Raw genomic sequence first — 15,782 nt, forward strand, 5'->3', positions numbered from 1 at the left:
GGTAGGTAGGGGACAATGTGAGCAGAAGGTAAAGAAGAACAAGTAAAGAAATTCCAGAAATTGGTTCCACACTGAAAAGTAGGAGATAAATTTCAGTCACATAAAAGAAAACATGAAAAGCTAAATCAGAAAGTTTGAAGGTTTTCCTACGAGGAACCCATAGAAGATTTTGTAGCTGGGATCATCAAATTCAATAAAAACAAAAAGATCGTTGATGATGTTAAGCACAGGGTAGAAGGAAGCCAGCCACTCAGACTGAAGCAAAAGGATGAGCTACATGGTGACTGCACCAGTGCACTGAGCCCTGAACCAGAGGTAGGAAGCAAGAACCATAAGGAAAGCACAGTGCCTCTGCTAAGATAAACATTTCTCAACAGAAGTGTGGACAAGACCTGGCATGTGACCTAAATTATGGAATACAAGAAAGAAGATCCAAAGCGCAGTGGTTCTGCCACCTGCCTCACAAGCACAAGGTCCCGAGTTTGGTCCCCAGTACCAAAAAAAAAGATCCAAAGTGACTCAGAGATTTTAAGCTTAAGCGATTGAAGTATTGGTGAAATTGTTTAAAAGTATAGGGAGGAAGCCAAGCATGGTGGCAAACACCTATAATCCTAGCAATCAGGAGGCTGAGGCAGGAGGATCACTATGAGTTTAAGGCCAGCCTGAACTACATAGTGAGACCGTGTCTCCAAAAAACAAAAATAAAAAATAAACATAAAGAAGTAAATAAATAAAAGTATGGGAAGAACGAACAGCTGACAAGCTTATCCTGAGTGATGTCAGTCTTTCGGTGACATAAGGCAAAGAGTTGGTTCTGAATCTATCTATTGTACATCTCTATTTTTAGAACCATTTATGATTCATAAAATGCCTTTTCTTGGCCAAAAGACAAATTGTTCAATTTTTAACTGATCGTGTATTTAAATTAACCTTCAGCCTAGTCACTTACAGCCTCATCTGTACTCTTATTCTAGTTAATTGTAGGTGCTCTACAAGGTCATTCTTGCCTCGGGAAAAGTATAATTATGATATGTGTTCCTTGTTTAAATCACAACTCTATACTACTCACAGAAAGACACAGACAAGAAGATTGAAAAAGTAATTGCAATGCTTTCCCTCCAAAGAAAAATCCATTTGCCCAAACCAGGTGACACAATTATCATCATAGTGACACTGTTGGAAGGAAAAACTAGATGACAGGATACAGAAGCAAATTCCCTAGACACCCACAGTCTCGGGAAACAAGCATTAAAATGACATGAGGTGGGTCTTTTCAGAGAAAAGTCAGTCAGTGTCCCCAGTAAGCAAAGGGGAGAATGGAGGGAATACAGACAGAAGAAGGAAAACCCAGAGGCTAGAGTTGTCCTGAAGAATTATATGGAAAGCTAGCCTTTTTCTGAGTATTTCATGAAAAAGTAAGATAGAAAGCAAAACATGAGCCAGAGAAGACCTTTTGGGACATAAATACTTTCAAACCTCAGACTCTACTAGAAATGATCAAAGGTGCTTTTCAAAAGAATACATCATTTTGTTTAACCTATGCAATGTATTTTTACAAGCTAAAGAATATGATTTATTTAGCTCCCAGTGTAAATATTTCAAGTTCTTTTTAAAAAGCTAGCACATTTATTTCTTAATTATTTTCTTAGGGGAATTTTTGAGACTTTTCAGATTTGCATAAATGTTCGATAGCTTCTTGAAACTAATCAAACAGAAGTACCACTGAATTTAAGAGAAGTTATAGTGTTTATTTTTAATTCCTTGTAATGGTGGACTTTCTGGTTTAAAGACACCTTCAATTTCATTCTTGATGTATCCAAACCCATCCTCCACCACAGACTCAACATTTAAACTGTTCAGTGTAGACTGGAGTCTCTACTGGAATTCACCACCTCCCCTTCTCAACTTAGACAGGCTTTCACATGTGAAAAAATTCTCACACCCAAATAATTAAAAGATTATTAAATTCTTTGAAAATCCAGAGATACTCCAGTAGCCAATTTCTTCAAGGAGAAATGCAAATGCTCGAGAGGCAAAACACATTTGCACAAATACTTTGAGTTTGAGGTGAATCAGAACTTCATCTGGATATTTATCATATCCCTGAAGATAGAAGTTTCCTGCTAACAGAGGATGACAACCTTCCCAAATCAAGAGGTTTGATCACTGGAGCCTGGTATAGTATGGATCTTAAATATGCTTCAAAAAACTCATGTGTTGAAATTTGGTCCCTAGCTGATGACACTGGTGAGAGGTAGCAGAATCTTTAGAAGCTGGGGCCTAGCTGGAAGAAAGTTAGGTCACTGAGGGCAGACCCTTGAAAGGGACAATGGGACCTCAGTGAACAAGTTCCTCTGACACATGCTTCCAACACAAAGTACTGCCTTGCCACAGGCGCAAAGTGACCAAGCCAAACAACCATGGACTGATACATCTGAAGCCATGAGCCAAAATATGCCTTTCCTCCTTCTAGTTGTTTATCTCAGGTATTTTGTCACAGCAATGGTATGCTAACACAAAGCCTTCTACATTCTACTCCTTCTCTTACAGTGTGGGAAACTCTTTACGGGCTTCACTATTCTCCAAAAAAAAAAACAAAAACAGGTGAAATTATCACCTGATCTACTCTCAAACCTAAAAATAATTATTCCAAAAATAATATAACAGTTCTTTATTCCAACTGTTCGCAGACTCTTAGACTCCTAAGTGGAGACACATGCTCCTTGATTTAACAGAGACTCTAAGAAAATAATAAAAAACAAAAATAGAATAATAATGATTTTTCTTATTTAAAATGGCTTTATGTAATTCAACACACAAAAAAAGAAGCTTAAAACCATAGATTCAAGCTTAAACAGCCTAATTGTTTACCATCAAGATCCAAATGGAGATGACACAGTCCCTTTTCACCAGCTCATATTTGAGTTCAGCCTGGAGTCATGGTCTTTAGGACAGTGATAATTGCTCTATGATACCTACTCTCCCCTCCCCTCTTATTGGAACAGAGCGCCAAAGTTTTAGCTAGTTACATGCCCACCCAGCATAAGTAATGCATTTCACTGCCAGTCATATGACTAATTCTGACCAATAGGAAGGAAGCAAAGTGATATGCGCCTGCCACTCCCTCTAAGATCCAATGTGAGTGAGCTCCCAACCCTGGCATCTTGAATTCAGCAGTATCAGTAGTGATATTTTTACCCCCAGTGATTGAACTATTATCATGGCTACAGAGGGGTGAGTCTGGTTCTTTTATCTGTTCAAGAAGTCTGTTAAGGTCTGATGTTCTTTTTATAAGATTCATTCCTTATTAAATTAGCTAGAGTTCACATTGCTTGCAACTGAGAACTCTTGCCTGGGACTCAAATATTAATCTGCTTCTCTAAGTGAATAAATATTTATAGTTCCTTCCCTGCGAGGTCATCAAAGCTTAAGGATTATAGTGTTTTCTCTTTGGTGACTTCCTTCTAATGCAGAATTTCTATGTAAAATGAGATTAAAGCAATAAACATTTCTTCAACAAACATAGCAGAACATATAAGCTCTTACATCTTAGGGCCTCTTCTAGCACCAAATCTTGGATCATAACATACTGTTATGCTATGTTACTACACTGTTACTACTACTGTTTAAAACTTTTAGAAATTTCCTGAGGGTCACCATGGGTCCAGCACATATTCCTTTTTGTTTTATGAGTGTATATGTTTAAAGATTCAAACATTACAAGATGAGAAATTATCTCCTTCTGAAACTTTTCCCTTGGTTTTCTAGTTTTCTTCCCTAGAATTAATATGCTCATTCCTTGGAAGTCCTTGAAATAATTCAGATGCACACACTATGTATGTGTGTATATAAGTTAGTATGTACCTATACATACATTCTTCTGTATGGTAGTACATTCTTCTGTAGCTAGTTATTTTACTTAATATTTAGCTCTGCCTTACTAAGGATAGAATTGTGTTCTAACTTATGGATGCTCTGTAATTACTTAACCTGTCTTCTATTGTTGCATATTTATGTTTTCCCTAATCTTCTCGTTGCAGTATTCTATGCAAGATTCTTTCTATATTTTTAATGAATGTTATCTGTGGAATAAATTACAAAAAGTATAATTTCTGGGCCAAAGGGTGAATTCATTTATGTTATAATAAACATTTCTAAATTATCCTCCAAAATAGAGTGTGTAAATTGTATTCTTAAACAATGCCCAAGAATGTCTAGTCTATCCCTCCCATTTTTTTCAAACTATCATTGGTGATAGCCAATTTCTACCTTCTAAAAATAGGTTTAACTTCTGAAAACCACCTCATTTAAAGCCAAGTCTGTGAGTAAAGCATGACCTTATCGGGTAAAACCATACTGAGTACAAGATGAGTCATGACTCTAAAATAATTGAGTTTCTTTGTTTGGTTTATAAAGTGATTTTGAAATCAACTCCAAAAGAAAGTCCAAATATATTTTCAGCAACAGTAGCATTACTGAAAGAAGTGCACTGCTTCCCAAAGGGAAACTGATGAAGCAGATGATCTTCAGTCAAAGGTAGAATGTCTTAGTTATTTTTCTCATTGCTGAGAAAAAATACTGCACACTCAAAGTTAAAGGATGAAAGGTTTATCTCAGCTCACAGTTTTTAGCAGTTTCAGTCCACAGTCAGCTGACTCCAAGGCAGGGTAGCACAGCAGAGGGGCATTGCAGAGGAGAAACGCTTCATGTCAGAGCAGGCAGGAGGCAGCAAATAAGCAGCAAGTAGCAACAAGGAGCCTACCTTCTCACTGTCCCCTGCCACAAGCCTTTTGGATGGTGCCACCCACACCCAGGGTGGGGCTGCTGTCTTCAGTAAATCAACCCATAATTATGCTAATTCCAATCATTGGACTTAGTTTAGTGCCACACATGCTTAATCCCATTACCACATGACCTAGATCCAGCCAGTTCTGAAAAGCCCCACCTATGAGAACACAATTCTTTGGGGGAACATCTAGATACTACCTATAGCGTAGATCTTGTCCATGTATTTAAAATTCATATTGTGACACAGTCACACTACAAGTAAGGTATAAAGGTCAAATAATAAGGCCTCTTTGTGTCCATTTCATGGAAATGACCAGCATTACTCTGTAGCCAGTCTTTTCTCTTACCCTTGTGCATCCTCATAACTTCTGTGAGTTGAAGAAGCAAATGTATGTCTTCTCTGCCAAACACAAGAATTCCAGAGAATCTCACTTCCTTGTACAGCCTGGCACTCACAGTGTTATGGGACATTGTGCTTTTTTTTTAACTGACCTAAGAAAATCCTTAGTTAGCTTCCATCATGTGCTTCCCAAAATCCTTGGTAGCAAGATAAACATAGTTCTGAAAAGTATGCAAACCTAATAGCATTAAACTGAAATTGCTCCAAACAGAGGGTGAAGAGGTAAACGTTAAGCAGATTAATAGTGTTCTAGTAATATTAATAACCAATTCTCAGGGAGGGGAAAAAATCATCTTTTGTAGCATTTGCCAATTTCCATGGTTGATCTCTTACCATGGCTGATCTCCAACAACTGACATGATGCCAATGGGCTCACAAAGTTCCTGCAAGTCTAACAGTAGGGTCTCGTGCACCGGTGTGAGGCTCCAGGACAGCACTGCATGGCAACCGGAGTGCATCCCAAAGGTGTCACAACAGGAAATTTTTTCCTAAAGGAAAAAAATCTTGAACTCTTCTAGGCTTCAATATTCTGTACCTCTTCCTTCTGTACCAATGTGTGTTACTGTGCTATTTCATATATTTCAGAACTCAAATTTTACTGTAAGCTTCATTATCCTCAATGTGCTGTCCTTCAAAGCACATAACTTTAATTTTCATAAAAATATTTTTTTACTTACGTGGATATGTGAGTCTATTAATGTTCACTCATTCACCACTTCCTAACTTTTTCTCTATTTCACAAATATGAAATGGGAAGAGAGAAGGAAGCACATACAAGTTCATTTTTCTATTACATAATGAAAAATCTACAAGTAATGTGAACAAAGGAGTCAAAAGAGAATTCAATACATACCAACTGAAGACATCTTGACAGATAGCACACTTTGTAAGGAATCTGCTGAAATAGCTATTGAAACAACACATAATTCTTGAAAAGATGACTGTTTAAAACCATAAAAAAAGTTTTAAAATTGTGTAACATGCTTTCCAACTCAGTCTCCACATGTGTATATGCAAGGTATGCACACCAAGACATTAGATTGCATGTGGACCCCCCAATAATGTCCGTCAGTGTAATCACCTCAGAGTACAAGAACATTGTATCTGGCTTCTGTACCTCAAAAGGTTTCTGGAACTGCCGTCAGAGCAGCATAAAAATCACTCAGGACAATTTAGTTCATGCCTTCTTTTGTAATCACACCTTATTCAGATGACAAATGAGGACTCTTCAACTTGATGACCCACCTTTTTCATCAGACCGAATTCCAACTGACTTTCAGACATTTTTCAAAGATCAAATCTTGTCTCAAAGGATAAAGATTTGTCACTATTCAAAAGGATTTCCAAAAAGAAGTTTCAAAAATGTTTTGAGCAGTAGGTGCTCCAATGCAATGTGTGTTCTTCCAAGGTGACAATTAAAAAGATATACTTTTATTTGGGTGTACATATTCTGGTAGATTCATTTTTAAATCTCATTATAGGAGGTTATATTACATAGTGATCAAAAACACATGTCTAGAGGCTGGGGCTTTAGCTCAGTGGCACAGCACCTGCCTCACAAGCACAAGATCCTGAGTTTGGTCCCTGGTACCAAAACAACATGTCTAGGAGTCATTTGTAGCTTAAAACTCATTATCCAACATTTTCCAGTCATGTGACCTTCAGTATCTATTCTCCCCATATCTCAGTTTCCAGAAAATAAAATAATAATACTCTCCCCATAGTGTTAATTGGAGATTGAAATGCGGAAATTATATGTAAAATATATAGTTCCCTGCCCATAGTGTGATAGCGACTCAATAAATAGTAAATAATAAAAATTAAATAGTATTTTGCTTGCTTTATTATCAGCCACATCTCATAAAGTCTTGTGTGTCTTTTTGCAAGTGAATTCATTATTCCTTTATCTCACCTAGTGGAAATCCTGTGGCACACTCACACCTTTACTTGATTGAGAGGGTTGAATTGAGTACAACAGCTGGAAAGCAGATATACAACAGTAAAAATTATCATGCACATATGATAGAGAAATGGAGAGGAGAAACATCTAGACAGCTAGACTATACTCCAGGAAAGATATCACGATTCAAATGGAAGTCTAAGGGAAGATAATTACCTTAGTGGAAAGTGCAGTAGTATTTTCATAAAATAGAAATTTACAGGAAAAGTATAAGCAGTCTCAATACTCAACCTCTGTATCCTTACAGAGTGTCGTGAACACTGATCTCTTGCACCTGTTTATGTTATATTATGAGCCTGCCGGCCATGCCATGGACCCACACTTTGTGCCAAGAATGAAAAAAGCTCTGGAAGAGTCATCACATGAGAAGGAGAAGGCAGTGAGCCGCAACAGGCTGCCCAGGAACAAGCTCTTGTTATACAGTGCATCAAGAGGAGGAGGCTGCATCTGCAGGAGACTGTTTCACTCTGAAGGACACCCCAGAAAGGGGAAGAAGGGACACAATTCAAAAATCAAAGGGAGGTCATCAGCTTTTCTCACTCTAAAGTTGATTCTTAGAACCCTTGCCCTTTCCCACTTTTTTCAACCCAGGGGACAGATACGTGCAGAGGTCATGCTTAGAGAGGAGAGTTCTAGGCCAGAGTGTTCCTATTTAGATGACACTTTAAAAGTGTATATATATATATGTGTGCAGTTTACTTCGTTTTATATATGTGTGTGTGTGTGTGTGTGTGTGTGTGTGCAGTTTACTCAATGCCTCTACAATATGGAAAATTTAAGTTCTTGTGGAAACATCTAGTCTTTCTAGATGGCCACACATTTAAAAGCCAAGAACTAAAGTAACACTAAGTATTTTTTTGTTACTTAGCAAGAATGGTTGCAGTTTGAGAATGGAATTTTCAAACTTGATGTCTTCAGTATGCTGACTTCGTGAGCAGGGGTGGGGGTATGTAGAGATGGAAGTGTAGAAAAATAACACCTACACAAATGTCCTTTTGTTAGTTTTTAGGAAGAACTCTATTAAAAGCTGCCTTTGGAGCTAGCCGTGGTCCTGATATTAGCCCCTGAAGTGGCAAAGATGGAAAGAGGATGGTGAGGATAATGACTCTTCGCTAGTATCTCCACATCTTTCACAAATCTAAGCTTTACAGATGTCCTGACATGATGGTGTATTATTTTTTAAAAAGTAGAGGTAATGGGTTAGCCAACACATAAAAATACTTCTGTTATAATTCACAGAAAAGATGCATCTTGGAATTGTTACAACACATCTGGACAGTGTATATCAGAACTTGTCAGATTGGTGGCGGAGAGGTGGAAGGAAGTGTACAAGGAGAGATGTGTACAGTGGGTTCAGATTTACATTTAGGTAAAAGCCATCAGTGTGTATGTATCTTCTAGCTATACTACAGGAATACATTAATTTAGTGGGAATACCTTCTTGATAGTACATCTTAATAGTAGAAATCTGATAACTCTCAGAAACAAACATGCTTGGTGTACTCTGTTGCTTTATGTCTCATTTTAAATTAAGCATTAAGGGAATTCAGTATTTTAATTGTAACTCTGCCAATACTTCTATTTAGAGGCCTGTCACCATTTTCCTCTTCAGTGAAACTTCTCTCCCCAAGAAAGGCAGAATTACAATTTTTTTTCTAACAGATTGAGTAGGTATAGGCTTCTTTTTTTTTTTTTTTGGATCAAACTTGGTCCCCGGCCCAGTATAGGGTATTCTCAGTTATCAAAAATACTCTTACGGGGCTGGGGATTTAGCTTAGTGGCTCCACCGCCTGCCTCGCAAGAGCAATTTCCCGAGTTCAATCCCTGGTACCAAAAAAAAAAAAAAACCTCTTATAGCTTTGGGGTTTTGACTGATGAATATTCATGATATGTGGGAAGACATAACACCCATGTACAATCTCAGTCACACAAAGTAGCATACTGCATATGTAGCCAGAAGGACATAGAAGGACACATCATTCTCTCACATTTTTTTCAATAAACTCAATAAAAAAAAAAAAAAAAAAGAAGGACACATCAAACTAAGATGTTTATGACTGTAAATGACTTTGTTCTTTGCTTCTTCTATTTTTATTTTCTGTAATACACATATTAACTTTCTATTAATAAAGATTATTTTTAAAACAAAAAGTAAAGCTGATTCCCCCCATTCCTGTGATATAGTCTCAAAGGTCCTTTAATATTTGCCAAGAGTGCTAGGCACTGCCCAGAACCTACAATGAACATTCCCTTCCCAGTAGGAAATATTTCTAGATGTTAACTTCTAGGAAATGATAAAGTGCATATATTACAAATATTAAAGGTTATATAAATACCTAACAGTTGAGGCATATCTACTACTCTGCCCACAAAAAAAATTACCTCTGCCTTTATGACAGAAGGTTTAATGTTGCTGAATCTTGCTCAAGTGTAATATTCACTTGAACACTGAGGTCCCATTTTATAGTGGCAATTTTTTATCCCAAATCACAGTCACAATTCAATCCAGTTCAAGTATTCTGATACCACATCTTGCATGAAATAGCTTTTCTTCAGCTATATCTATTTTCCAATTCACTGTCTTCCTAAATTCCCAGAGCCTCAGATGGTGCTCAGCTTAGAGTGCATACTCAATAAATTACAAGTGGGTGAATGGACACTTCAAAATTACAAATTGTGTCTCTTTATGAAAAGTGCCTAAACAAGAGAAATAATAATGAAAACTACTATATATGGCAGGTGCTTCAATTACATAATCCCTATTCCTAAACACCACTCTGCAAGACAGATAAAATTCTTATCTACTTTCCATACAGGGAACTGAGGATTATAGCTAATGCAAAACTATCTTACCCAAGAACTCAAAATTATTAAATGCCAAATTTGGGATATAGATTCAGTTTGTTCATCTCTGGAATCAGAACTTGTAGCCACTTTGATACACCAATTTTTTCATCTCCCGTTGTGGGTCACTATGATGCTGTGTCTACTTCTTGCAAATACTACTGCCAAAGTCTCCAATTCTATCCAGACAGAATATCTTCACCTTCCTCTCCATTTGTGGAGGTAGGCAGGTACAGCCTAGTGCTTGGCCTTCCTATCTATTCTAAGAGTATGGCCAAGTAAGAAAGAGTCTTTCATTTCCCCCATTCTGTTTCTGTAAGTGCTGCAGGGCCAGTCTCAACAACAGACAGCTGTGTATAGAACACCTCGTTGTACTCACGATTGGCCTTTCCTTTCTTATATAACATTCATTCTCTCCAGGACATTCTTCAGTCCTCATGCAGAAGTCTCCCAGAGGATGTGAGAATCAACAGTAGAGTAACATTTTATAGGTACTTAGATTTCAAAATCAACAAGAGCAAGTTAAATAAAATTATATATACAAGGGTGATGAGAAATACAGTGAATTTTTAAATTTAAAACAATTGTCACAGTGAAAGACACATTTCCCTTAACCACCCCCACCTTAAATACACTTAGCCCATTGTTCCTGCCACTTTCTGAAGCAGTTCTGGAAGTCCTCTTTTCTGAGTAACTTTACAAGGTATGATTTAAAAATAACAGTAAATGCTGCTGCTGGGTGCCGTACAACAGAAAGGCAGGTTCATAAATCATTACAGTGTGTCCTCATCCACCTTCTTCACCAGATCTGGCACTGCAACTCCTGGCTTTTCCCCAAATTCAAAATGACCATGAAAGGGAAACATTCTGAAGCAATGAAAAACATGGAGGTAGCCAAGACAGCTGTAACTAAAGACACTCATGAAAGAGGACCTCCAGAACTGCTTCAGGAAGTGGCAAGAACAACTGGAAAAGTGTGTCCAAAGTGAGGGGTATTAACGGCAATGTGCCTTTTACCATAATTTTAAATATACACACACTGTATTTTCATTCACATCTCACAATATATGTAAATTATACACAAAATAAATATATAATAAAATCACCCACAAAGTAGATTTTTATGATTTTCTGTGTTCAAATGTACAGTCAGTATTCTTACCCAGATAAGAGTTTTGAGAACCCTCGAGATAGAAGGAAAATCGAGGTGCAAATGCCTACACATTCCAATCACTCTGCCTAACAGAATGTTTCTGGCAGCTGGAAGGATTTATCAACCTTTTTTGATGCATCATACTTTTATAGTATGTTTTTTATGTTTTGCTATAGTGATATCTTACCCCAGGGTAAGTACTGAAGTCAGAGAGTAGGTTTGGTCCTTGAGTAGTAACACTGTCACCTGCCCAGAGAGAATGAACAAATCTAGGGATAAACACAACTCAGTTTCTCAAACTGCAGTTTCCTTTATATTTGGAAGGAATGGTGTGAAAGTAACTCATCAAAAAATTAACCTGCAATTATTTGCCTCTAGCACTCATAGTCATGTCTGCTTTTCTCCCTTATTATTTTCATGTCCTTCTACCTGTGTCTTTTATTGTTTCCATCACCCTTTCACAGACAGGTTCATAAAGCACTTAGTACTGGGCTCCATTATTAATGAAAACCCCAAATTTCCATGACATTTTCTTTCCCTTGGAGGTTTCTTGCATCCTTCTCTATTTGTTCATAACCAGCCAGTGCCTTTATAGAGAAACATCCCACTTTGATCCTTCAACGTTTTGTCCCATTTTCAGATTCACACCTCCCAGCTCTTCTTATTGACCAAAGTTGTAAATGTCACAGAGACGCTATCTGGTTGAATCCTGAATTGTGCACCCCAAACAGAAAAGCCACAGGGCTGAAGATGACCCTGCACAGCCCACAAAGCTGGGAACAATATGCTGTCCCTGCAGTTCCTGGCTCACAGTTGCCCAAGAGTAGCATCACATGACGGGATTGCTCCCAAAACTTTCCTTCATACAAGAGGTAATTTCCAACCTACTGCTGTCAATTTCTGAACAATTTTCAAAAGTTTTAAGAAGTGTTCACAACAGTCATTTTTACAATAAAAAATCACTTTGGGGGTACATAAAAGGAGACCCAAAAATTTGTTAATATAGAGCAGAGACGTCTTACAGAGAGTAGAGAAGCCAGAAATGCTTTCAGGCTGGAAGTTAAGTTGGTCAGGAAGTCAAAATCTTGCAAAAGAAAAAGGCTGTAAAGCTTTGATTAAAATTCCCATTGCTGGTTATATTTATATGCACATTCAGGTGTTCATAAAGGAAGGGCATTTTTATTAAGAACACTGTAGATCACTCTGAATACATTTCCCTGTACTTTTCTATACTCCTTCCTCCATCTTTCTATAATGATATAAATTAAAGGGCAGAGGCATCAGGTGATAATGATGGATTTTCTCAGCTATTTGGCTTGGGCCACAACAAACCTTAACATTATTTTAGCGATGTGAGTTATTTGACCTGCAAGGATCAGCCTGCTCAATACACACAGAGGTAGTGGTGAGGAATTAGTTTTCTTAGCCTGGGGCAATCAATAGATTGACAAACTAGCCTTTTTTAAGTCCAGGATCTATTTTGTGGGAATATTAAGCTTGTGGTGTTCATGCAACAAAGGCACCTGAAGCCTGCACAAAAGGTTTCACAGCTGAAAGCATTTGCAGGGCACTTTTATGCCTTTAAAGAGGTTCTCATGTACACAGAACCAGCCATTGGTGTGGGAGGGGGAAGCTAATAGACAGAGCTATTCATGTGAAATAACCATGGTCAGGTTTAAAAATACACAAATACAACTTGGAATATCTGGTGGGGGGAAGTACTTGCGTGAATTATCCTGTGGCTGTTGCAACTTCAAACAATGCTCCTGTAGTTATTTTGAAAACATTATGTGAGAAGCAAAATAGGTGAGTAAAAGATGAAAAGCTGTGATAATGGGGAAAAGTGGTATTCATGCCATTTTCCCAGGTCTCACGTGGAGTTTTCATGACCCAGCTTTATCCCCCTGTGTCCAAAGGTAGAAAAGGATTTAAAGTTCATGGGAAGCTTGCCCTGAGACTGGATAGAACCTGCAGACAAATCACCCTATTATGGTACTTAGCTGGCAGCAGATGTATTGGAAGCCAAGTGTCAGAAGAAATGTCCCTGAGATTTCCAAGGGCTTCGGCATTCTCAGAGAGCCTGCCATTAGCCTTGTGATCAGTCACTGGGAACTCCTTAAATGCATTCTCCCATAGAAAGCTAATACTGAACACATCTTCAGTCATTAAAGGCTACAGGGGGTCTTGCATTGGAAAAATAGGATGCTTTCTCAAGGCAAGGGAAAAAAAAACCTCCAGGGGACTCCTGCATTATTATCAGGGACTTGCCCATTATGGTGATGCGCCTTGCCTTCTCCCTTCCCAGGTTTTTAAATGCCCCCTATTGAAAAGACAGAACCTCATGCAGTGAATTTTGATTAGAAGCTCCTAATATCGCTCTCCTAATACCAAGCTGGTGTTCAAAGTATACTCTTGTAGAGGCCTGTAATTCCTAGCTAGAGAACAGTAATATTTCAAACAAAGAATATGATAAATTACAAAATAGGCAAGAAATTATTCGATTAAAAAAGACAGTGTGAGATTTTCCCTCTAGGACATATTAGCAGCCTCGGTAGCTTATCCCTCTGGTCTCCACACAGGGTGAAATCGAGCTTTTCCAAGCAATCCACTGCAATGCCAATGCCAGGGAAGAGCGCTGGAGGAGGGAAATCAGCGCCCAGGAGGAACAGGCACAGCAGTAACGAGAAGCATTGATTACACTCCAAATCAATGCAGGATGCTGACAGGGCTCCGTGGTAGGAAAAGCCGGCAAGCAAATTGCATCTCCTGAGCCCTGCCCGTCAGTAGGTGTTACTATTCATACATGCAAATCAACAAGCACGGAGCACCAAACAGAGATTAAAAATGAGAGAGGGTGGCTGAAGATGGCAGGAAGAAAAAGACTTCAGCTCAAGCTGCGGATCAGAGTGGCAAGCATTATCATAAACATAAAAACTCTGAAATCCTCCTTCCATTCCAGTTCACAGGTGTTTGCTTAAAAAAAAAAAAAAAAAAAAAAAAAAAACCCAAAAATCCCTTTACAAAAAAAAAAAAAAAAAAAAAAAAGTAAACCACAGATTCCCTTACACCAAAAAACAAAAACGCAAAAACCTGCCTAAATTTTGTTTTATCATCGAACAGCTGTTCTTTCAAGTTCTGGCTAAGCCCCCTAAATCTTGGTCTTGATTAGTCTAATTATGAAATGGGGGCATCTACTTAAAATCTAATGCCAACCTTGAGTTTAGCTCAGCAGCACCCACACAAGACATTATTTATTCTATTCCATGGATTCTGTCCCAGAAGTGCCTCAGACAATGTTTGAGGGTTAATAAATCTAAGTGCCCATGTGAAGTATGGAACAGTTATTCAGACACCCTGGTAACATGCAGCAGAGGAAACCTCACAAGTAGTTGTCTACAGGCAGAAAGTTCTCCACGATGCAGTTCCTGGATGCTTGCTTGTCCTTAGCTGTGAATACTGACCTTTCATGAGGCTTATGCATAGACAGCACCACTGTAGATGATGTATGGCTAACCGAAGGAACATGAAAGAAACTCCACAGCAAACATGAAAAGGGAGTTCTATCCCTTGGGGAGGTCGGTGATAGGCCAAAGCATAGACATGCCAGAAATCACTGGAAACACTGCATGGAAAACAGGCTATCACCAGCCCAGATCAACAGAGGATCTATGACTGATTCTTAGCCCAAAAGCCCAGCCTGATTAGCCCCAACGTGAAAACAGTCCCAAGAGGGCCCACAGTAGAGGCAGGATCAGCATCTCCCCCTTTCACTTGGAAAAAAAAATCACTTTTTTCAAATTCTATCTATGAAAGCTGTTTTATTGGAAAATCTTTGCCAACTGCAAGGTGTTTTGGAGTGGTGAGTAATAGCCCTTTACATTTACACAATGCTTTCACATACACTGATTCATTTAATTTCATCCCACCATCAAGAAATTCTCCCATCCAGAAATCCACTGCCATCACTAATTCACCAGCCATAAAAAAACAAATAAAACTCGATAATGATCATCATCCATCCTCTCCTTGGCTTAGAAATGTGCTAATTATTTTTGCCAAGGATGTTAAAAATGTCCTAAAAGTTATCAGATTCACTCTACAGTTGGAAAACTCAGAGTCCTAAATAGCTGAAATAAAGATCATGTATTCTCAAAGTTCAGAATTAATGATGAAAAATCAGATCTGGAGCCTGGGCTCCAATCCACCGAGAGCCACGCCTTCTCCTGCCCCAGCCACCATCACTCCAGCGCCCAGGAGGTAGCAGCGTGGGAGCCCCTGAACCCCCATAACTCCCCTTAAACCCCCCCGCCGCACTCTGAGACCTCCTGACTGTGCCAGTCTTTGGACCCACTCTGCAGAGGCAGAGGTGGTCATCAGGGGTATTTTTCTGAGTTCCCAACTTCAAACATCTTTAAAGAAAGGGCATGGGAAACCTGTAGTAGAACAGTGTGGAGTTCAACCATTCAGAAGGATGGGGAACTCAATCTGGGCCTTGCAGCCCGAGGTCAGTCAGCATCATGGGGTTCAACCATCAGCTAACTGAGACCAGGGGTCTTGCATCCTCGCTCTGTCTGAGCCATTAAATGGTAAATACACTATATTGAAATTTTGTTCACTGCAGACATGTTCTGGACTGC

General features: G+C 38.7%; 1 pseudogene; it reads left to right on the forward strand.

The window, feature by feature from the left end:
• The first annotated feature begins 10,837 nt into the window (after positions 1 to 10,837).
• LOC104868100 overlaps positions 10,838 to 15,782 on the forward strand; it is a 10,386-nt pseudogene continuing 5,441 nt past the window's right edge.

The sequence above is a fragment of the Fukomys damarensis genome, unplaced genomic scaffold, assembly GCF_012274545.1.
Source record: "Fukomys damarensis isolate Sample0158 unplaced genomic scaffold, DMR_v1.0_HiC HiC_scaffold_17, whole genome shotgun sequence".
Lineage (NCBI taxonomy): Eukaryota > Metazoa > Chordata > Mammalia > Rodentia > Bathyergidae > Fukomys > Fukomys damarensis.